The 22601-nt window shown below is 43.2% G+C and overlaps 1 protein-coding gene across 1 annotated transcript in view; it reads right to left on the reverse strand.

The window, feature by feature from the left end:
- The window catches only part of zbtb46 (zinc finger and BTB domain containing 46), a 66288-nt gene extending 44866 nt beyond the window's left edge, over positions 1-21422 (reverse strand). The window contains 1 exon segment of the mRNA XM_022192061.2: positions 21018-21422. The gene's annotated coding sequence lies outside the window, so the exon portion shown is untranslated.
- Between the last annotated feature and the right edge of the window lie 1179 nt (positions 21423-22601).

Consider the following 22601-nt stretch of genomic DNA (forward strand, 5'->3'; position numbering starts at 1 on the left):
CCTTTAAAGATAAGCCAGGGTAAGGATATGTCAGTAATGACTGTGACATAAAAACAATGACATCAATAGAAACCACATCTCAACTGCTGTAGTTTGATGTCTAAAAACAGCCCAGTAACAAATAGTCAAAAATCTCTGTTTAAACCGTGTCTGACAGGTTCATTTATGTGTGCGTGGGAGTGTGTGTGTGAGAGCGAGCGTGTGTAAGCTCATTAAAAATGTCAGTTAAAAAGTGTAACACTTTCACAAAACAGTTTTCAGCTAGAAAAACACCTCATTTAGTACAGACCACTTTACCATTAAATTTATCAATAAACACAACCTCAGTTCCTTTTTTTTTTCATCTCATTTCCACTGTGAATATTCAATCAGCTGTCTAGTTAAGACAGAAATTCACTCTTGAACCTTCACCTCAGCGCTTCAGATCTTGCACAGTTCAGTCTAGGTTGTGAACACAAAGTTTTGCTGGAAACTACAGAGAAAGGACCTTTAATGACAATTTGCAGAGCTGCTCAACTGTCAGTGAATGAAGATCCAACTCTCGTTGATGCGATTCATGGTGTTGTTACAGGAATTCTGCTATATTTTATGAAGAATTTTACCAAAAAAAAAACCCACAGAGAAGCTCATAAATTTGAATGTTTACTATCTATCAGCACATAAAGTTTACTCTACTTCTGGCTTTCGGGCACACAAATATTGATCTCCAATGTAAGCAGGCTTTCGCTTGAGCGTAGATAAAACATCATATAGCCTGTGCTTTTTTTTTCCTGCTGTGCACAGGTTAGATGACATAGAAGAGGCATTGTGAGCTCACACACAAGAGAAGGGGATGAAGGGAAAAAAAGGCCATGACAAGGGGAGTGCAGAAGGAGACAAAGAGAGAACGGTGAACATCGCTATGTTGAACCATGCAATGAGGTGGCGGGAAAACAAAGAGAAACCACATAAGCCCTAGCAAACAAGCATGCGTACACACACGGCGCGAGAAGAAGAAGACGACAGACACACACATATTCAAGCAGTACATTAGACAGAGCATTAGCAGCCGCCGCTCCTGCTCTTGTCTCAGTGAGGGCTAAATCGCGAGGACGCAGAGTGTTACCAAACGCAGCAGTGATTTGTTTTGGGAACGCCACAGCTGTCAGCTCTCATGGGCCATTCTGAGAGATGACAGCTCGGGTTGACCAAGGTGACAGCAGCGTTTGCTCGGGGGCCGGCACACTTCAGGTCATGTTTAGCAAAGCTCTGCTCAACCTGATGGCTTGTAAGATCAGATAAATCCACTGTGTCTCCCACGTCCACTTGGACAAACACACCTCCTATGAACAGCAACGGACAAGCGGATGGAGCGGCGGTGACAACTGCCGAAGCATCCCTCGCTCAGGAAAATAAATAAATAAATCGATCGGTGCGTTTCTGGCCCGACACCTTTCACTCTGATTGGTCTGTTCTTAAAGTCGAGAAATAAGAACTGTGACGAGGAAGGAACTTGGATGCAGAATAACTGTGTCTCTCAGAGTCTCAAAAGGCAAGTTTTGACGCAAGTGTTTTCATCCTCTGCCTCACACATTTCTTAGAGGAAAAAAAAAATCTATTGGCAGTCTAACCTTGAGATATTCTTTCCTGCATTGTTTGATGGAGGTATTGAGAGTCTTCACCTTTCACCTTTACAGACAAACCGAGCAGCTTTAAAGACACAGCAGTGCTGCTCCTGCTCTCTCTGCTCTTCTTCTCTCAGGGCCGCGGACACATTCAATTGTATAGCCCAAGTCTATAAGATACGCTCCGTCTCAAAGCCATATAACACACAAAAGGAGTCATTTATTCACCAAGACATATTCCTCCCATTCCTCTTCCTGTTTTTTATTTTTTAGCCAAAGAAGGTGAAATGAAGGGCCACCGTACAGCATACAGTGGTCAGCAGCTTCCATTCGAGACATGTATCTGATGGCAGCTCGGAGAAAGAAAGCCGGCTACACCAAATCAGCAGCTGGAGCAAGACCGCCATCGCTCAAGTGTTGCATTTAGGGGCCACCCGGCTCTGTTTCCACCTCTTCTACCATTTTCAGAGTCCCAGTTTCAACAATGACAAGCTCTCGATTGAACAAACAACATGCTAATCACAGCCAAAGCAGGGCATTCAGCAGGAGAACCGGTGAATTTAAAGGGTCTCTTCACCTAAATTACAAAAAAAAGGGAAGAAAAAAAGCACTGACCTCTACGTTATGTGTTAAGATATTCATCTATTCATATTTGAAACTTGTGCTTCCACACAAATGCAATTTAGGTGAACGGAATTTTCTATGAGGCAATCAGCATTTATTCAAAAAAAAAAATTAAGCAGCGGCAGACGTACAGCTTCTCGAATGAGTGTTCAATGCTTTTCTTTGTTGTGAATGACACAAAACTGAATCTCTATGGTTTTTAGAATGTTGGTTCGACAAATTAGGCATTTTATTAAATCCTTTTGGACTTTGGAAAATTGCGGGAGGCATTCTCGAAAGAGGAGTAATTAAGAAAGCCAGCAGATTACCAAAGAATGAAATTTATCTCAATTATGCTCAAGCAGCTCTAAACAAAAGTCCAAGCACCTTTGCTGTATTTAATTGGCAACAAAATGTCAGACATACAGCAGATATTTCTGATCTTGGACCAAATCAAAGAAAATTCTGGATACCACAAGATTTCAGAGACAAAATCTTTTTGTGTGTGTGTGTAATTTGCTTGAGCTGGAACTTCACTTAATTAGAGCAACTCTTTGCACTCAGTTGTAATTCATGTCCAAAGTTCTGAGAGTGGTACTGTACTCCGATACAAGGTTTGTCCAGGAGCATTTAAAAAAAATGCACAAAGTGTGTGATTTTGTGCAAACGAGACATTAAACAGTGCCTCAAATTGAACAAAAACAATGACGAGTGCAGGATAAAACAACAGCAGGGCCTCAGAGAGAGAGAAAAAGAAAGAGAGGGAGAGGTCTAATCAGATTTATTGCTTGAACAGACTCAGAGACATAGTGAGTTAGTAGTTAGGTAGAGAAGCGGAGCTCTAATGGAGTGCGCTGTGACCTCTAAACTCTTTGCTTGCCTAATTGGCTTGTTTAATTTCAGCATGTCCAATTCCCTCCAGTCAAAGACCCCCTTTACACAGGAACCAATCCCATGCTATCCCTACACAAACACCCAAAAAAAAACCTCTCCAGCGTTCATCCCGTCTTTTATTTTCCCTCACTCCAATTTTTCGACCATGAGCCGGACTCAAAACCCATTCCTTCTAGCTTGTGAGTACAGCCTTGATTTATGGCACACTTTTTTTTTCAAATATACACTTGACACAAGATGGGAAAGTAAGGTAAAATGAACTTGTCAAACAATCAACTATAGAGAGAGAGACTTTTGCGTCTCATCCAAAGCATTAGCAGCCTCACCAAGGCTACAGAGACTAAAGCCTGCTTTCAGGATGTCACACAGCAGAAAAAAAGCTTTTCATCCCTCTATGAAATTTCACTGCAAAAAAAATAAAAAAAATAAAAGAAAAAGCAAGGAAAAAGTCATCAGGAGGCAGGCTGACAGTCTGTGAGCGGTTATTTGTGGTCAGAGACGATTGTTTCAGTAAAGCATGCCACCAGAGCTCCAAGTCCCTGTCACCCTTCTGAGGACATATCAAAAGTGACTGTCCTCCTTAACCCCTCCTTTCTTTATACACACACACACACACACACACACACACACAAAATAAAACCCCCTCCCTCAACACACACCCATTCGCTCCCTGCCCCTAAATACACAAATACATGCGAGAACTAAAAACACCCACATTCACACGCTTAGCAGAGCCGTCATGGCATCACACCCGGTTTGTCCTGGTCACATCACAGCAAAGTCACTTTAGGCCCCGGCCAGACAACTAAAGAGATGAGACGTGTGATGGAGTGAGAGAATGGGGCTTCCTCCTTCTTGTGTTTCTCTTAATGCAGCCTGTCCCTCCGAGCCACTTCTCTGCCTCCTTGACCGCACAGGACCGAGGGGAGACGCAGCGCAAGGTCCTTCTGGATCAAAGGCAAGAGCCACACTTTTGTTTGTCCAGGGTTTAACATGGAGCTCTTACTTTGTGATTTAACGAGGTATTTGCACATCACACTGGATGAAGATGTTACAACATAAGAAACATCTTCACATGAGGTGATGCTACAAGATTGATAAACACACTCTAGCAAATAAAACTCACTTGAAGTGCATCTTCTCTGAGACGTTTGTTGATTCCCTCTCCATTAACATTCCTATCGGCAGGTACAAGGTTAAACTGGCTTCATGTGTCTTTATGTGTAAGTTAACACCATTTATGCAGCTTCATGCGCTTGCAGGTATATGCATTTTGAATTAAGGGATTTCCAGCTGGTCAAGGCAAATTATTATTTAGTGGCAAAAACTGTCACTGTCAGCTAATCACTCCACATTCAAATGGTGGCACTGTGCTCAGCAAATGGAATAATTTTCCTCATTATTTGATAAAATGAGTTTGGCATGTCACACTGAGTGAACACAGAGTTCACACAGCCCTCTTTTAAGTGGTCAAATAAATAAATAAGTGCATAAATGAACCTAGAGGAAAACCGAACTGACAGCATTTAACAGATTGAATATAAAACCATGTTAAGTGTAGATCAGGCTACTTTTTAAAAAATATTTCTTTGCATTTTGAATATTTTGGCAACTGTTTATTATTACTGTTATTTTTAAGAAGATTGTGTGAAATGACCAATAGCGGCAAACCTAGGGTAAGTTTTCACCTGCAGTTTGTCTCAGTCAAGGGAACATTTTACAGTCGCATCTTTCAGCTTGTCGTTTTAGGTTTCCAGCTGTAATTCCGTTACTTTTGTGGTAGTTGGTTTCACCAATAAAAGTCTCATAACTGCTGTAACTTTGTTTGCAAGACTTAACAGATGCTGCTACCAACAATCTGCTGAAGACACGGACACATTTAGCAGCTATACAGCCAAACATTAAATTTAAAAGTTGGTGGAGACCAAAAAAGAGCTCAAAGAGAGTCAATTTTAAAGTTACACTCGTCAGGTGGTGAGCAAACATTCACCGAATTAATAAAAAATAGAGTACATTAAGACAAATATTTAGTAAGTAAGTAAAGTTTATTTCTTAAGCGCTTTTCACAGATAAAATCACAAAGTGCTTTACAATAAAATTTTATTTTATTGTAAAGCACTTTGTGATTTTATCTGTGAAAAGCGCTTAAGAAATAAACTTTACTTACTTACTTACTTACTAAATATTTGTCTTAATGTACTCTATTTACACTAATATTCCATGAGATATAGCAAACTATGCAGCTTAAAAGCTGAGTTCTGGTTACACACGAGTTGGACTTGTCTAAATATGGTGCCGCAATAAAATAATCTCTAATCTTTATGCATCAATGCACGGTCAATTTATCTAATTTTTACATAAAAGCGTCCTGTATTAGCAGTGAATTCCCTCTTTTTAACATCCCTGCCTTTATATTGGCACCGTCTATGAAAATCAGCAGGGAGGACTCAATAAAAACTGGCCAGAGATTGAAGAAGTGAATGAATGTGAGGAGGAAGGAGGAGGGAATCATCAAGGCAGGACTCAGTCGCCAAGAGTTGGCATTTATGTTGTCAACCATCCCAGCTTCATGCCTCAGTAACAATTTTTTTTTTTCAGTTGAGCTAAAAAAGCAACATGTTCGCTTTTCCGTACTTTCTAGTAGTGACTTGCACCAGCACACTATGTTATAATTGCAGGCAGTTTCTGTGGAAAAGGCAAACAGGATGGTGGATCTGCATTAAATGAATTATGTATAATGTAAAGCTTTCAAAACAAAGTGCAATAAACAATGAAGTTTATATTAAGAGAATCTCTGACATGGCATGAAAATATCTATACAATCTGAGAGGAAGGAAGTTTTTTTGTTTTTTAGTTGCAAGATGAGGTATTTTTTTTCTTTGTAGAGAGAGAAAAAAATAATACAGGAAAAATTTACAACATGAAGAAGTGCAATTAAAATGATATTCAGTTGGCCAATAGACGCACTGTTCTTCAAGCTCGGCGGTATGATAGAGGGCAGCCATTACCTTCCAGAGTACTCTCTACTCAAATAAAAAAATAAAAGTTCTATTAAGTTTCAAGGTTTATTACTATTATCTCCAATATAAACCTGAATGTGTGATGAACGTTGCCGATGTTCGGTGCTCAACACTTTGCGAGTATGAAGCCCGCGGAAGGCCTTTGTGAGCATGGGCTGAGGAGAGACAGAAACAGAGCAAGGTGAAAAGTCAAAAGAGAGAATGGAAGGGAACGCTGAAGTAGGAGAGAGATAACGAAGAGTGAAAAACAGTGAAAAAAGAGATACAGCGGAACCACAGACACAGCAAGGCCAGAACGATAGAGACGGAAGATAGAAAGAGGGGGAGACAGGAACGGAGGGGAGAGTGACTCAAGCAGCCAATATTTTTTAAACAGCTTTGCTTCCACTCAACTGGGCATCAAGGCCATTATCCCGGGGTTAATCCCCAATCCGACGGAGCTGGCAGCCTTCCGGGACAAGCCAGGGTGGCAGTCCATCAACAAGGCAGACAAAAATAACACACACACACTCAAACACATGCACATGACACACAGCCAGACACAGGCAGGCAGGCAGGCATGCAAGCTGCAATTATTTATAAAAAAAAAAAATAACAACACGACAAAACAATTTGCTGCAAACGGTTTGTTCTTAGCTTCTTTGTCCTTTATTTTCCCTCGAAAACATACTATTGTTCGGGTTTGTCTATCATTTTATCTCTGACTTCTTCATGCCTCCCTGTACGTTCTTGTGTTGTCAGTTTCCCTTGTTTCTTTTATCACACACCCTCCATCTGTCCACCTTTATTTTCCTCCACCTTCCCCACCAGCTCTAATCGTGCCACATTTTGCACCTCTTCCTCGCTCTCCCTTTTCTCTGTCCGCTCTCTGTTTCCCTGGCCGCCGTCCAAGGAGCCAAGGTGGAGGAAGAGATTGACTCAAAGAAGGATAGCCATGTCATGTGGAGAGGGACCAAAGAGGATCCAGCAGGCTTAGGGAGACTTAGCACTACTCCCTTCATCCTTTGCTCTTCTCTCCTCGGTCCCACCCTGCGCATACTATACCCGAAAACAATACCCGGACCCTCCACGTTTCCACCTGAAGGTTTCCATGCTGCTCGCCGTACTTTCTGTACATGTTCACGCTCGGTGCACCTGCCAGTAGATCTGCCTACATAAACCTCCTATCCAGCTTATGAGACTAATGTGCTCCCTTCAGAATCTCCAGGCCTCTTCTGCCACCGTGCCCTCTCACCTTCAGCCACACAGGTGTTAAGCCTAAAGTGATCTTTTGGAAATCCAGCCACAGTAAGTACGGGATGGGATGATCTCAGAGTGACCGGAAAAGGAGGTGTGACTCAAACACGTTGCCGTTAATGTCCTTTAGCCTAAACACTAATGGCCGAGTTCCAAGTCGACCTGAAGTTCCTCCAATGACCTACAAAAACCGTCAGTGAGACTATGTGACATGACATGAGCTTAAAGACAAGGGTGAGACAGTCCATCTGACCATCTCTGTGTTCTCTTTTTGTCTGCGCCGTCTTCCTCCTCGATGCTCTCACATTTGTGCGAGTTGTGCGAATGTGTAGTTTCTGGGCTATCTTTCTCTCTAGGCCCCTAAGCCTGCTATGTCTCCCATGGTAACTCCCTGACTGACGACCCGGGGCTTAGCCTAAATTCTCTCTCTATTAAAAGCTGTGAAATGCAAATAATGAAACATCTCATTACCACTGTCGGAGAACCCAAAATGAAAGGAGGGGAGAGTGGGAGGGAGAGGCGGGGGACGACTGTAAAACAACGAAAGAGGGCTTTACGGTAGGGAGGGCGGGAAGGTGAGAAGACAGGGAGAAAACGAGCGAGAGCTGGAAATAAAGGAGTGGAGTGCAAGGGGAGGAAAGAATGGGAAGAGGGAGGATGCGGGGGGGGGGGGGGGGGGGGGGTGAAAGGATGAGAGCAGATAGCCAGACAGTGAGTCTTTTGTTTGATGTTTCCATTAACATAGAAAGTGGCCAGGACCAGCCACCTCTGCAGACAGAGGGGGAGCCCCGATGAACTAGGCTGTGAGTTAGTAGGTGTCATTCAAATCTCAAATGACCAGCACTGGAATATTCCATTTATAGATCTCATACTGAAGTTTAAAACAGACCATCAGTCGAGGGCTTTTTATTGCCGCAGAAGAGCAATCAAACGCAATGTATGCACAGATAATGCATATGCTTTTCAAAGAGCAGCACAGATATATATAAATACTGCCCCATCATTAATCAACCCAAAACTACACCAGCTCAACAAAAATGTACAAACTGACTTTCTACTTTTTTCTCTTGACTACATATTTGTGAGGTACATGGAAGTGAAATCACCACCAGGAAGTTTCTGTATTTGGACTTTGCAGGTAGGAGGACGGTAGCAACGGCGTTGAAGTCTCATGTGACCACATCACCATCTGCTGCAAAACCCCGATTTCATCACCGAAACAGTTAGGAGACTCATCTGCGGATATCGTGAGTAAATTTATCTGAGGTTGAGTTTTTAGGTGTGACATTGTAACAGCAGGATTAGTTCCTGACTTCTGGGAACTCTGTATTGTGTAAGTTATCTTTTTCCCCTGCGGTCACAGATGGGTCACGGATACATCAGAAATGTGTTGCTTTCCACGGAGGGGAGTGCACAAAGCTGCTAAAACTAGTAAATTTGTAATGGAAATTAGTTATTTGGATTATACTCAGAATCCTGCTGATTGTGATATAATTATGAGTAACAGCGAAGGAACAAAAAGCGGCAAAATCACACAGACCATAAAGAAAGTTTGAGTGGAAACTGGAAGAAAAAAATGCTAAAATTATCACCCAGCAGATTTTGCTAACAGACTTTCCAGTTAAACTTTGACCAACTGTACTACATAGCTGATAAAAAGTGCGTGGATGCCAGATCATAACACCTTTAAATTATTATCGAACATCTCATTCTGATATTATGGGCATTAATATGCAGCTAACAGCCTCCTCTTCTTTGAAAAGGCTTTTCACATGATTTTTGGAAGCAGCCTGCAGGGATTTGCTCCCATTCAGCCACGAGAGCATTAGTGAGGTCGGGCGCTGATGTTGGACGATGGCCTGACTCGCAGTCAGCGTTTAAGTTCATCCCGTACGGTGGCTCATGACATTGAGTTCAGGGCTGTGTGCGTGCAGTCAAGTCCTTCTCCATCAAACATGGAAAAATAACAATAAAGCATCATCGTGTGCTGTAGGATTGAGTTTCCCGATAACTGGAAATGAAGGGTTTCCCAGGAGAGTTTCTTGGTTTGAAAGATTCTATGATTCTATTCTTTGGTCCCTTAACAAAAGGCAAAATGTTACACATTGAATATATCACATTACAGGAATGTTAAAAAACATTTTTCAAATTAAAAAAAAAAAAAATTCTGTCATGCGAAGCCCAAAAACATCTTGAAAACATTTTTGAATGTTGGTTTGAGAATGTTCTTCCTATGTTATCATGAAACAATCTGAGAAAGTTTTATAGAAGAATGTTCTGTATTGTGTTCCTCAACGACATTCACAAAACATTGCAGCCAGAAAAGTGCAGTAATTTGTCACATTACAGGAACACTTTACAAAAAATAAAAATCACCTGAGGCTTTGATAACATCTAGAAAATATTTTTTAAAAGCTGGTTTGAAAACCTTTTGTTAACATGGAACGTCAGCCGTGTTCCTGACAGCATCCTCTGAATGTTCCTGTAAAAGCATTATATTAACTTCATAGGAACATTACCCGAAACTAAAACATTCTGAAAATGTTCTTGGAACATTTGATTAAAACATTTTCTTAAAAAAATTAGAAATTGTAGGTAATGGTATACAATGTTGCAGGAATGTTCCCTGCCATCAGGGACACTCCAGAACCTCAAACACAGAACCACAGCAGAAATGTCAGAAAGATAAAGTGCACATTAGGAAATAAAGTGTGCCAAAGTAATACACATTTCTTTGCAATGACGGATCACAAAACCCAGTTTAAGTGAAGCTGCCTTGACAATCTGCCGATTTGTCTTTAACCCTTTTGATCATCAGATTTCAACACTTCAGGTCTTTAATGACTACAAAATCTATTACAACAACTACAAAAATAAGACCCAGGTTGCAAAAAAAAACCAAGCAAACATAATTTTCTTTTATTCGCTCCTTCTCCCCGGAGCTTGCTTTTACATCCCTCTCCCTTTTCTCCCCAGTTTCTCTCATTTTTTAGTCATTTGGCAAATCTCCTTTCTGTTTTGAAACACACCAAATGGCTTTGTGGCTAAAGTGATGATGACAATATAAGGCTATGGACTGGCTCAGAACTCACATTTAACACCTACCCTGATTTCTCTCTCTTTCTGCCAGCCAAAGCCACTCAATGTGTGTGTGTGTGTGTGTGTGTGTGTGTGTTGTGTGTGTGTGTGTTGTGTGTGTGTGTGTGTGTGTGTGTTGTGTGTGTGTGTGTGTGTGTGTTGTTGTCCAGAACCCTCTCATAGGTCTTAACACAAACCTGTCACAGCAAAAAAGCAACCTGTCACGACTCAGCTAGACACGACTGTACATGACTGTATCACAAAGACACAAGCAGCCTGTTCCTGAGCTGTTAAAACAGTCACTGCAGCCACCCAGCTCCGAAAGGTCTCAGACACCAACACACATTCACGCACACAACCACAAACATCATACAAAGTCTATGAAGGAATGAAACAAAAGGCACTATATGCAACAACAAAAAAAAACCAACAAGCATATAGTACAACCGTAGCAGTCTTAAAGGGAAATAGATGTCTGAAGTGTCTGACGACTGAAAGCTAATTGTTGTTTGGTAAAATGTGTGGTTTCTGAATGTGCAAGTGAATGATGGTGACTCACTGCTGGTGGCCAGTCGCTATCTGGTGCCGAGGCGGGTGTCCAGAGAGTGTGTCTGTGTGTGCAAGGGTAACTTGGTGTGACTGTCGCTCTGTCAGACAGCAACAGAGGCATCTTTCTCAAATCCACACTGGGCCGCGGCTTACAATGAGCTCATGCAAAGTGGGGAGCAAAAAAAGCCGCAGCTTAATGTGTACTCACAAGTTCAACAGGCGCACCCTGCACCCCCCCTGAGCAAATATTAAGAGAGACCTTTACTCCCTGGCTAATCTAATTCACAAAACACTCAAGAGCACACACACAAAACACGGAAAACATTATTTTACTGCATTAACTTAGCCCTCCACGTATATCATTCACTTATCAATAACTAACGTTCCCGCAACAATCTACCGCGCAAACAAATAACTGAGCAGCACAGTGATTTACATATAGATAGAGAAGCCGTTTATAAAACACATTTGTATTATAATAGCCCGAGGCTGTGTTGTCAGTCATCAAGCTGATCAAAAAGCAGCTACTATACAACACTGATGAATCTTGGAGCGCTTTTGCGAATCTGTCCTTCAAACGGTTAGGAAAAAAAAAAAAAAAGGAGTGAGATAAAGGGAGAGGAATCAAGGAGAGAGGAGAAGAGCATCTAAATATAGAGAGACTCGCGTTTTGGAGTCAGAAAAGAGACGTGAAGGGTAAGAAAGAGGGAGGAGGCAGGAGATGCAAGAGGAGAAGGAGGAGAGGAAGAGGAGGGATGGGGGGGCAAATAAGAAAAAGCAATAGCAATGAAGGAAAGTAGTGTTAAAGCTGCAAAAAGAAGAACAGAAACACAAGCAGTGCAGCTCCAGATCGATGTTTGCACAGCCTCGGTGGGTTTTCTCATCTGCCGTAGCCTTGCTTAGTGGACTTCTGGAGAACGAGACATGAAGGACACTCAATTTTTAACCACAAGGACGTAGGAGCTCAAATATACAGCATAGCATATCACTACAGGTGTTCGTCAAATACGGACATCGATACTGAGGGTCTACCCCCTCAGTGATCGTTTGAACAGTTTCAGCAAACTGGCTGCAGCCCTTTCTGCTGGACTAAATTCTCGTAGTAGTCAGTGAAGATGCAAAAATCATTGAGGTTCTTTGTTTTCTTTGTTTCCGTGCTGTTCATTGGCGGTGCATGGGGAAACAGCTGTAATCTCATGCTATGTCTTCTAAATCCACCGACAATGTAAAGCAGATTTAAGTCAAGGAGGAGTTTCTTTAGCTGAAATCTAATTGTTTCAACCAAGTGACTTTATAAAAGGGGTTATTTGCATGGTGTGTCTCGAGGCTGTCGTGTCCTCCGTGATTGACGAAGAGTCAGGTCCGAATCAGACAAAACGCCTCACCTGGATCCTCACTTCTGTCCCGAGAATCCCTCTTCTGTCAACCCCTCTCCCATTCCGACTTCCCCTTATCTGTCTGTCTTTTCTGTCAGGAGTGTTTACTTGAATGCGCTTTGACGTTTGACTGTCACCTGTTGACTAACATGAAACGGCTGCCATGGCTTCGCAGGCTTTTGGGAGGCTTTGCTGCTTTTTTTCCCCTCCACCACCACCACCACCCCTTCGACAGCGATAGAAAGAACTGCAAATTCGTGTACAAAGTGGCGTAGCCAGACATAAGAGACACAATGAGAGAGAGGGAGAGACAAAAGAACCACTGTGTAAACTCTGATGATGGTGGCGCTCGCCATCACTAAGGACAACACCGAGCTCGGAAACCTCATTCTGAAGAAGTCACACATTCCCACATTGTGAGGCAGTGCCAGTATCAGGTGTCCGTCCAAACCACCAACCACCAATCAACCACCACCCCCTTCTTTGACACACCATCGCACACACCCAAGACAACCAAAGAGGTGTGAGTGTGTGAGGGTGAGATAGAAGACAGGACCAGGGGGAGAGAGAGGGAGAACGAAGGCAGAGGTGGGGCGTGAAAAAGAGGAGTGGTAGTAAAAGAAGAGGCACGGAAAGAGCCGGCAGATGACAAAGGCAGACAGAATGACAATGAGTGAAAAGAGGAAGAGTAGGGGGGAATAAAGAAATAAGAGAGGGGGACGAGATGAGGTGAAAAGCGCATGCCAGCTCGCCAGTGTGCGAGTTTGAGGTAGAGGCCAAGAAGGATAACAAAAGAAGGACAGCAACAATGACACTTCCGACGCATGTTTCGTGTGGTGGAACGCACGCCTAGGACAGACCTAGCGAGGGGCCAGTGGCAGGAGATTTGCCCCTTTTCTGCCACCGAAAAGGGATGTGAAGCTACTCACCTTCTTTCACATATTGGATCAGCTCACCCCCTCCTGTTCATAAAGGGAACTCTGCCGACACAGAAGAGCTCATAAAATGTCCAGCAACTATGACAAAGCTCCACTTTCCTCGCCGATTTATAAAGTTCACATAATAATACACAAAGATCCATTTTTAGCAGTGAAAAAAAGCTATCATAAAACCTATCGGAATCAAAGTAACCCCTTCTAACCTGACGGGAACTTATTCAAACTCGTTTTTTGTGATTTTTTTTTTTGGGGGGGGAGAAACTGTTGCATAACGGGATGTATTAAATACGAGCTCGGGTCGGGGGGGGGGTAAAAATGAGAAGGGAACAGGGAGAGGGTAAAAATGAGAAAAGGAGGAGAGGAAGGGTTAAAAATGAGAAATGGAAGTAGGGGAGGCCACATGAGGCACCTGGCCCACTTACAGCAGAGGAGGGGGTGGAGGAGAGGAGGAGGAGGAGAGGTGGAAGATTAAGAGTGGGAGGAAAAAAAGAAAAGGAAGGTGGAGGAGGCAGCAAGGGAGAGGATGAGGAGGAGGAAAAAAGCGAGTGAGATGCAGCTGGGACAGAGCAGAGGGCACGGGAGGACGGGGGGAGGCTTAGGGTGAAGTGAAGCAACGTAAAAGAAAGGTGAGGAGAGAAAAAGGGTGCGAGATGAGAAGGCGAGGGGGGAAAAAAAACGGCAGATGAAATAATGGGAAGGGGGGAGAAGGGCAGGGATGGTGGAGGGGGGGAGGTGAGGTGAGAGAACGAGAGGAAAGAGGTGGGGGCTGGAGGAGGGAGGAGGAGGAGGAGAAGAGAAGAGAAGAGGTGGCCTTGTGATGCCGAGAAAGGAGGTGGTGTGTGCGTGAGCGGGGATGAATGTGTGTCCCTTTGTGTGCGTGTGGGTGTCTAAAATTATGACGAAAAACTAACACCCTCACCCAAAGTATGAATAACCGACCTACAACAGGCCAATGTAGGTTTCAATCTCTTCTCCCAGCACATTCGAGCAGCCTGCCTATACCACTAATATCCCACTAATACCACCCACAGTCCTCGCTCCACCTCACATCAATGAATATTTCATGTCTGATGGCACTTTTAAAGCAAAAACTAATTAGCAAATCCAAGTTGATCTGGCATTAGTCATATCAGGGCCAATTAAAAGCCCAGTTCTACTGTACATGTTTAATGCAGCGAAGTGGAATAATTGTATGTTGAGCAGGGGAGAGAATGTTAAACAGGCCATTGTTAGCAGCACTTTAGCCACTTCTAGCCTGGAGTCCATGGCTGGAGTACAAACTCTACCAAAGCAGAATAATGTTCGTACTGAAACACACACGCAGGACCCACACACAATCTTGAAAGCAGTAAACCGAAAAACTCCATCCATTAATTAGAAGCTGTCGGCCCATGAATTCCATTGGGGTCAGGTCTTATAATTAAAAGCTATATAGTAAAAGAGAATAGTTGAAGGGAAAATGACGGTTGTATGCTTCGGTAATAATATTAAACAGGGATCCAAATATTGGCAGAAGCTTACAGGTCAGAATGATATGCAGTATTAGTGGGGAGAAGAACCGTTTCTCTGTTCCAACACAGTGTTTCCTGCGGTCAAGCGCCAGTCAAACATAAGTTGTAAAGGGCAGTATTTGTTGGTTTCGGTTGGAGAAAGGTAATGCTGGTTTGTATTTGAGTCTTTCCTAACCTTCCCTCTGTGTGTTTTTTTTTTATGTAGGAGTTTAGATTGAGACAGACAGCACTGACACACACAGACTAAACTGTGCTGCACAAAAAAAGCGACAGAATAACAAGGGCTAGAGCTCTTTTGGAGTGGATGTCTGTTTCATCGCCCCCCTCAGCCCTCCTCCCCCCACTCGCTCTCCTTCACATTCCCTCTTTTCCTTCCTCTCTCTGCCTCCCCTGTCTCGTTCTCTCACCTGAGCTTTGATATGGAAATCTCTCACCAGCCAGAGCCCGAGGCTAGTTGACTGTTTCTAAAGATGTATTTGCTCAAAGCCGCTCAATTTCTCATCAAATGCTCACACTGTGTGTATAAAGACAAACTCTTTCACTGGGAAAATAACAACTAACAACCACGTACTTATACGAGGCTTTCAGCAGTCTGCAAAACCCAGACTCCAACAAAGAGGTTTTTCCAAGCCAAAAACCTTCAAGTTCTTAATAGCTTATATAAATTTGACTAAAAAGATGGTGACCTTTCTGCAAAGTGGAGAGCTGAGGACGCCAACTATCTTGTCGATGGAGTATTTCAAGTTACTGTGCGTGCTTATGTAGACAGCTCTTTCCCGCTGGTTTACCAGTCCTGCCATGATAGGTAATTATGTTACATTAAGGAGTCCCAACCAGCACGGCGACAACGCTGAGCAGAATAAAGCGACAACTGGAGCCATTCAAGGACACGCGGAACAACATACAAAAGATTTAGTAATAAGGGAATAATTTGGGAATGTGAAATATTTGGGAAGATGAGATATTCTTGCGAAAGAATGCAAATCAAGTCAACAACAATAATCAGTCCCATGTCAGCTCATTACGAGAGAGTGGTGTTATCAGTGGCACAGGTTTGAGAAGGTGGTCTTGAGCAATTTAACGTGATCTTAAAAAAGACAAAAAGATTTTTAACTTTAGCAACACAGCTCCTGTAGACATACAACGCTTTCAGTTAGAAAATCCTAACACCTAAGTGATTCGTAGCTTTAAAAAAATCATAGGAGTTAAATGAAAACATAAAGCTTTAAGAATATCAATGATGTTAGTAACTGCTTCACACATATAACATCAATAAGGGAGCTGAAGGGATAAGAAAATGTCTAGAATTTATATGTCTTCCTTTGTTTTTTTTCCATTAACAACAGACACGAGGCTAATTGAAAAAAAATACGTGCATGTTATCTAGCTGGCTTGCATTACCTGACATTTAAAACACGCCCCATCATCTTATTGCAATTTGTTTTGACAGCATCAGAACAAGTGAAAACATACAGAATATTAAACCAACAATTAGGAGTGCGTTAAGCAGGGAGACAGAAAAAAACACACACGAAGACTGACTGATTAGTTTCAAGGCCGGTCCGGACTGTGGGCATTGATGCAATTGATAGCTGATGTTGTGTTTCTTTAAATGCTGTAAATTCCAGAAAATTACCCATGATGCAGATAAGCATTGTGTGATGATGGTTAGAAAAGAGTGAGTCTGATCTGCATTCCTAAATAAAAAGAAAAACACACCCTGGTGAAAAACAGGGTGAAATCCCTCATCTGCTTCTCAGGAATGTGTGACCCATGAGGTGTTTTGCAATATCAAACAACCGGTCAGAAAATGTCTCATTTTTTAAAAAGTGCCTTGCATTTGATTTCAACAACGAAATTGGATTATAATTTTTTTTCTCTTACTTCGGGACTTTTGATTCTTACTTGTCTATTAAAACTGCAAATTACTCTCCAATTTGAAATGCAGGGACAAGAGAACAAAAGAAAAGAACGAGGGAGATTATTGTTTTCATTGACATCCAATCGTAGGTGGATGCATGCACACACGCACACACGCACGCACGCAGCACACACGCACACGGCTATGAAATATTAACATCTATGTGAAAAGACGAGTGGGGTGGCGGAGAGTGTTGCTCTATGTGTGTGTGTGGTCTGGGGTGAGGATGGCTTAAACTCACCTGTTCTCTCTGCTGGGGGGAGGGAGGATGGGCATGTTAGATAGGTAGATAGGGAAGCCAGCTGTTACAACACACACACACACACACATCCCACAGCATCCGCGTAACCCTGTGGGGATTAGGAACACCTGTATTCAGCACTGCACAATGAGCTATAGAAGCAGCTAAGCTAAAGGGCCTTGGGAGTTATTAGGGGATGGGGGATGGAACTTCAGAGCTGGGGGTTAATGCGTGTCTCGAAATGAAATAGATGTGAGAATGATGTGTAACAGATAGAAAACTGAGTTGTCAGAAAACTCCAGAGAGACTCGGGGTGTCGTGTAAGATATGTACACGAGTGTAAATGGTTCATTTTGCAGTTTGTTAGCCAAACAGGTGTCCCCATTAACAAGTGAGCTCCGAGGGGCGATCGGGATGAGACAACTGGCAGAGAGAGACAGAGACGGAGAGATGAATGGAGCACAAGGTGGCTAACGGGGAACATTTGCCCTCTCTGTTTGGGAAATTCTGCACTAAATGAGACAAATTACAGTACAGAGTATTGTCATGTTGTCTACACAACACACGCACGCATGCTGCTGTGTTGGTGTAGTATGTTGCATCCCTGGGGCTTGCACAGCTAAAGCCGAATAACCTGCTACCACACAATTCAGCCCACAACCTGCATGGGAGCACTGAGCACCACCTACACAGCTGCAGGCTTACAGACACACACATCCACACACACAGCAAGAAGGCAAGTGTCGAGCTTCAAACCTGACTGTCACGCAAACCAACGAGCCCCTCCGTCTCGTTTTCTCACCCTGCCACACCTTTGCTGTTTCCCCACAAACATGCAAACTCTGCAGCCGCGCGAGTGGCTAATATCCAGCGTAACCACCTTCCACAAACACCAGCTTGGACAAGAAAAAGGCAAGTAAATTTAACTCACTTATCTTGTTTAATTAATTCATGAGAGATAGTGCAAGTGGAAAGTGCTTGAAATCTGCTTTGCAATCCCACAAGCACACGCGCTGCTATTTTTTCCATCTTTTGGCCGATCTCGCCTACACTCCTCCTCCACTCATCCTTGTAGCTGTTGTCTTGGTCTGTATTATATTTTCCCCATGGAACACACAGATGGAGGTGCAGACACACACACACACACACACACACAACACACACACACACAACACACACACACACACACACACAGAAGTCCAGTGTTCTTGCAGTGATTACACTACACAGCCCCACCTTAGGGAAGCAACCTCAGTGGTAAAGCAAGGAGGGGGGAAAGCCTACAAAACACAAAGCATTCTGGGAGATGCTTAGGTGACAGTGTGGATGGCAAGTTCATTTCTTGAAATGCCATGCTGGTTGAGCAGTACAACTGAGCTTTCTCCTCATTGCACAAACTGTGTCGAAATGGACACGCGCGCGCGCGCGCACACACACACACACACACACTGCAGTGATTGTATTTGAATAAAAGACTTTGGAGGGTTTATCATATCAAGTGCCAAACCTTAACTCAGTAGTTGGAAGGACAAAACAACCAGACAAATCCAGGGAGGCCTAAGACAATTTGGAAAAATGGCTTGATGGTCTCTTAATCCCAGAGATCCAGTTAGTCGCTGTCAAAGAGAGGAAAAGGCCTAGATCTAGCCGGCCTGTATGAAGTTTGCAGCCGTGACGCGGAAAGGAGCACTTAAAAACTTTTAATAATGTGAAGTTTGTAGTCATTTTATTCATTCATTCATTCATATATACACTACTGTTCAAAAGTTTGGGGTCACCCAGGCAATTTCATGTTTTCCATGAAACACACACTGATGTGCTAACAAAACTGCACAGGGGTTTTCTAATCATCAATTAGCCTTTCAACAACACAATGTAGCATTAAAACACGGGAGTAATTGTTGCTGGAAATGGACCTATGTAGCCCGCGTAGATATTCCGTTAAAAATCAGTCATTTCCAGCTAGAATAGTCATTTACCCACGTTATTTGTGCTTCATTTAATGTTATCTTCATTGAAAATAAAAGCTTTTCTTTTCAAAAATATCAGCATTTCTAAGATACCCCAAACTTTTGAACAGTAATTTATATATATATATATATACATATATATACATATATAGACACACACACACACACACACACACACACACACACACCACACACACACACACACACACACACAACTTAAGGTGACTGAGGTTCACTTGCAAAATATTGTTTCATTAGCTTTAAATTAGTGTTCCCAGTCAATGTGTTCTCATGACTTGCCATCAGTTTGCAATTAAAATATAGGACTGGATTCACATAACATACATAAATCCATGATGTACACTTGCACTAAAATCTGATGAGTTTGTCTCACATTACTATGTAAAAAGTTTGGAACCCCCAGGCACACAAGCTGATGATCAGGTAAAGATGTCTGTCACAGGTCATTACACTCACCTGGCTGTAGCTACTGGAGGTGCACGACAGCCAGGCGCGCATTGCCGTCCTCACACAGAGCGTGAATGAAGTGTGGTCCCCTGACAACCCCCACCCCCCCCCAGCCTTCTCTCACATGGTAAGCATGGCAGAAAATGGAGGAAGACGGAACTGACCGGTTTTGAGAGGGCAGACACAGACAGCAGACACATCCACACAGCACAGGAGACAGACTGAGAAGCGGCGAGGGAGAGACGCTTAAGGCTCCAGTCGCCAATAAACAGAAAAAAGCACTTGACGCCACTCTTTCAACTCTCAACACGGATCAGATGATGATCAACAATTACACACACACAAAAAATACCCGAGAGCACCATCTGCAAACAAAATCCCCACCACCCACCACCACCTCTCCCTCTCTCTGTCTTGTCTGGTACTCAAGGGTTGGGTGTTGACGCAGCAGAAATTTCCAGCTGGAGAAATCCCCCTTTTGGAGGTTAATCGAGGGGAGAAGGAGGAGGGTTTAAGCCCTCGTCTTCCAGCCTCTCTGAGCGCTTTCATTTTGAATCCCCTCCAGACGGCTGCACGGAGCATCACCCCGTATTTTTCTGTGGCACGATATGTGTGCATGACAATTTCTGCCCCCCCTCCTCTTCACCGCCACCTTCCTTTCCCGACCAATGTGGCAATAGGCTGTCACGCTGTTCAAAACTTTCGCGAATTTCACCCGAATCCGCGGTTTCATCAAACTCGATCAGCTGATTGGAAACCCAGCAGAGAATGATGCATGTGTCTGCGAGTGTCACGTTCACCCGAGGAGGTATTTTTCACACAAAAAAGTACCAGCTACAGAAATTCGTGGATGACATTCATTCAAAAACAACATTTACGCACACTGGGTTTGTTTGGAGACAATTACGCACACTGGATTTTCTCCTTGCGCGCAGTTAACAACATTAATCTGAAAGTATTTCTCAGTAACCATTTGGTCCACTTTGGAAATACGTCAAAACACATGTTCAGACACATAATAAAAGTAGATTTGAATTCCTTTTTGTCTGTCTGTGCTCTCTTATTCGCTACATAACGTGTAGAAATGTACAATGTGCGTATCCCGGCAAAGAATGACAGCTTCTCCAAATATCAACAAGCGCAATAGACAGCTGGCTGTCACGTATGGAACAGGTAGGCGTACTTTCAGACTGTCGCCTGCTCACTCGCTCGGTTATGTTGCTGTCAAATACACTCATGCCGTGGCTAACATGATGCCAATGGACCGGAATATATATATATTTTAAAGCCAGAAGACGGACAGACAGGCCTTCACATTAGTAGCTTTCCCGAGAAACACTACCGCGATTGCGAAGAGTTGCATTGTGTCATGTCTCCAAACCTGTGCGCCCACCAAACTATCAGCTGTGGACGCTCCGTGAGGCAGAAAAAAACGCACAACTAATTGTTGACATGGTACAAAGCCGTGGAAATGTGTGGCGATATGCGTGGCGCCTGAATGAAGGGGGAGAAAAGGCGCAAACCTGTTAGCAGGAGGTGGAGGAAAGCGGGGCTGAACGCACGCTGGTGGAAGGGCTTTAACTAGTAATATGAGGAAGTCAGACATACCTGTTACCCCATGGGGTCTGGGCTGGACGCGGTGTCGGTCCTTCGGAGTCCAATCCGCTGTGACAGCCCGAGAGAAGAAAGGAGGGGACGTCCAAAGCGCCGGGTACTGTCCTTCCTCTCCTCTGTGTGCTTTCTGTAAAGTGTTATTCCCCGTTTTTTTCTCCAAACTCCCCGCTCCTCTTCCTCCACCAGCCCCCTTTTTTTTCTTTCTCTCTTTCCCTCCCCTGCTTTTCCGTGTCTTGGTATCAGGAGCCTCCCCCTCCTCCTCCTCCTCTGTGCATGTCTATCTCTCTCTCTCTCTCTCTCTCTTCCTCTCTCACCGTCTCTCTCTATCTCATTCTCCCCCCCTACACACACACTCTCTCTCCGTGTCCCCGTATCTCCTCTCTCTCTCTCTCTCTCTCTCTCTCTCTGTCTGTCTGTCTGTCTCTTTTTCTGGGCAGAGTCAGGAAATGAGACAACATGAACACACACGGAGCTTATATCCATCTGATGTAAGATGAGTCTTATCAGAAACACTCAAAACATATCATTTATTATTATTATTAACAATAATAATATCAATGCTAATAATATTAATAATAGTGATCTGCTTTATGATGTCAGCAGTGGGGTTGTCATGAGTCTGTGGGGCTTCTGTCTTGTGCGTCTGTTGCCATAGGGCTCAATAATGACCAGGGGATTACTGTAACTTACCCCCTCTTGTGGCAACAACAAGAAAACACCAGTCAGTCACATATTTGAAAAGATTTTTTTTTTTTTTTACAGTTTGACACTGTTTGGCTGGAAAACACCTATCACAGCCATGTGATTGTAGCCTGCAAGCATAGTGTTTTTTGGCAAAAAGTCTGGGGTAATTCCACCTCAGTCTGACCTCTCCCTTGTTCGCGCATGATGGATTTTTCTTGTTACATGTCTTTTTAAGTTATGGGGGGGGGGGAATTATCATGAGGTGATAAACTTCAGACGCTTGTGCCAGAGAACAGAGGAGGGGGGAAGTTTTGTGCGATACCAAAACAGCTAGTACATGTATTGCAATATGCACTTCTTTCTGTATATAGGCAGTAGTACAGAACTGATCCCATGAGGTTAGAATCAGCATAGAGATAATTGATGAAATACTCAGAGGTGGAAGAAGTACTCAGACCATTAGGAGCTTTTTACTTAGGTGAAAATATCGGTAAAATATTCTCTAACAAGTAAACCTACTGCATTAAGAAGGTACAGAAGTAAGAGCGCTAGACCTAAGTGCTGAGAAATAGTCCTATGATTTATGTGTAAAAGTATGACACATCACCTTAGATTGTTAATGCAACAATGTAGGAGCATCATTTGACTCTCCTAGCTGCTGAACTTAGGTCTACTTTATCTATTTACCAACATATATATATAGTTCTTTAGCGCAGTGGTTGCCAACTTAGGGGTCAGACACCTCCGAAGTGTTTCGAAGATAAAATTGAGCGGCCATGAGATCATTAATGTAGCACAGCATTAGTCCAGGCAGCACACTGGACTCCCACCATTGGCTGATTGGCACTGATTTTTATGCTGTTTGCCTTACAGTGACCGGCTCATTCACAAGCG

The sequence above is a fragment of the Acanthochromis polyacanthus genome, chromosome 6 (assembly GCF_021347895.1).
Source record: "Acanthochromis polyacanthus isolate Apoly-LR-REF ecotype Palm Island chromosome 6, KAUST_Apoly_ChrSc, whole genome shotgun sequence".
Lineage (NCBI taxonomy): Eukaryota > Metazoa > Chordata > Actinopteri > Pomacentridae > Acanthochromis > Acanthochromis polyacanthus.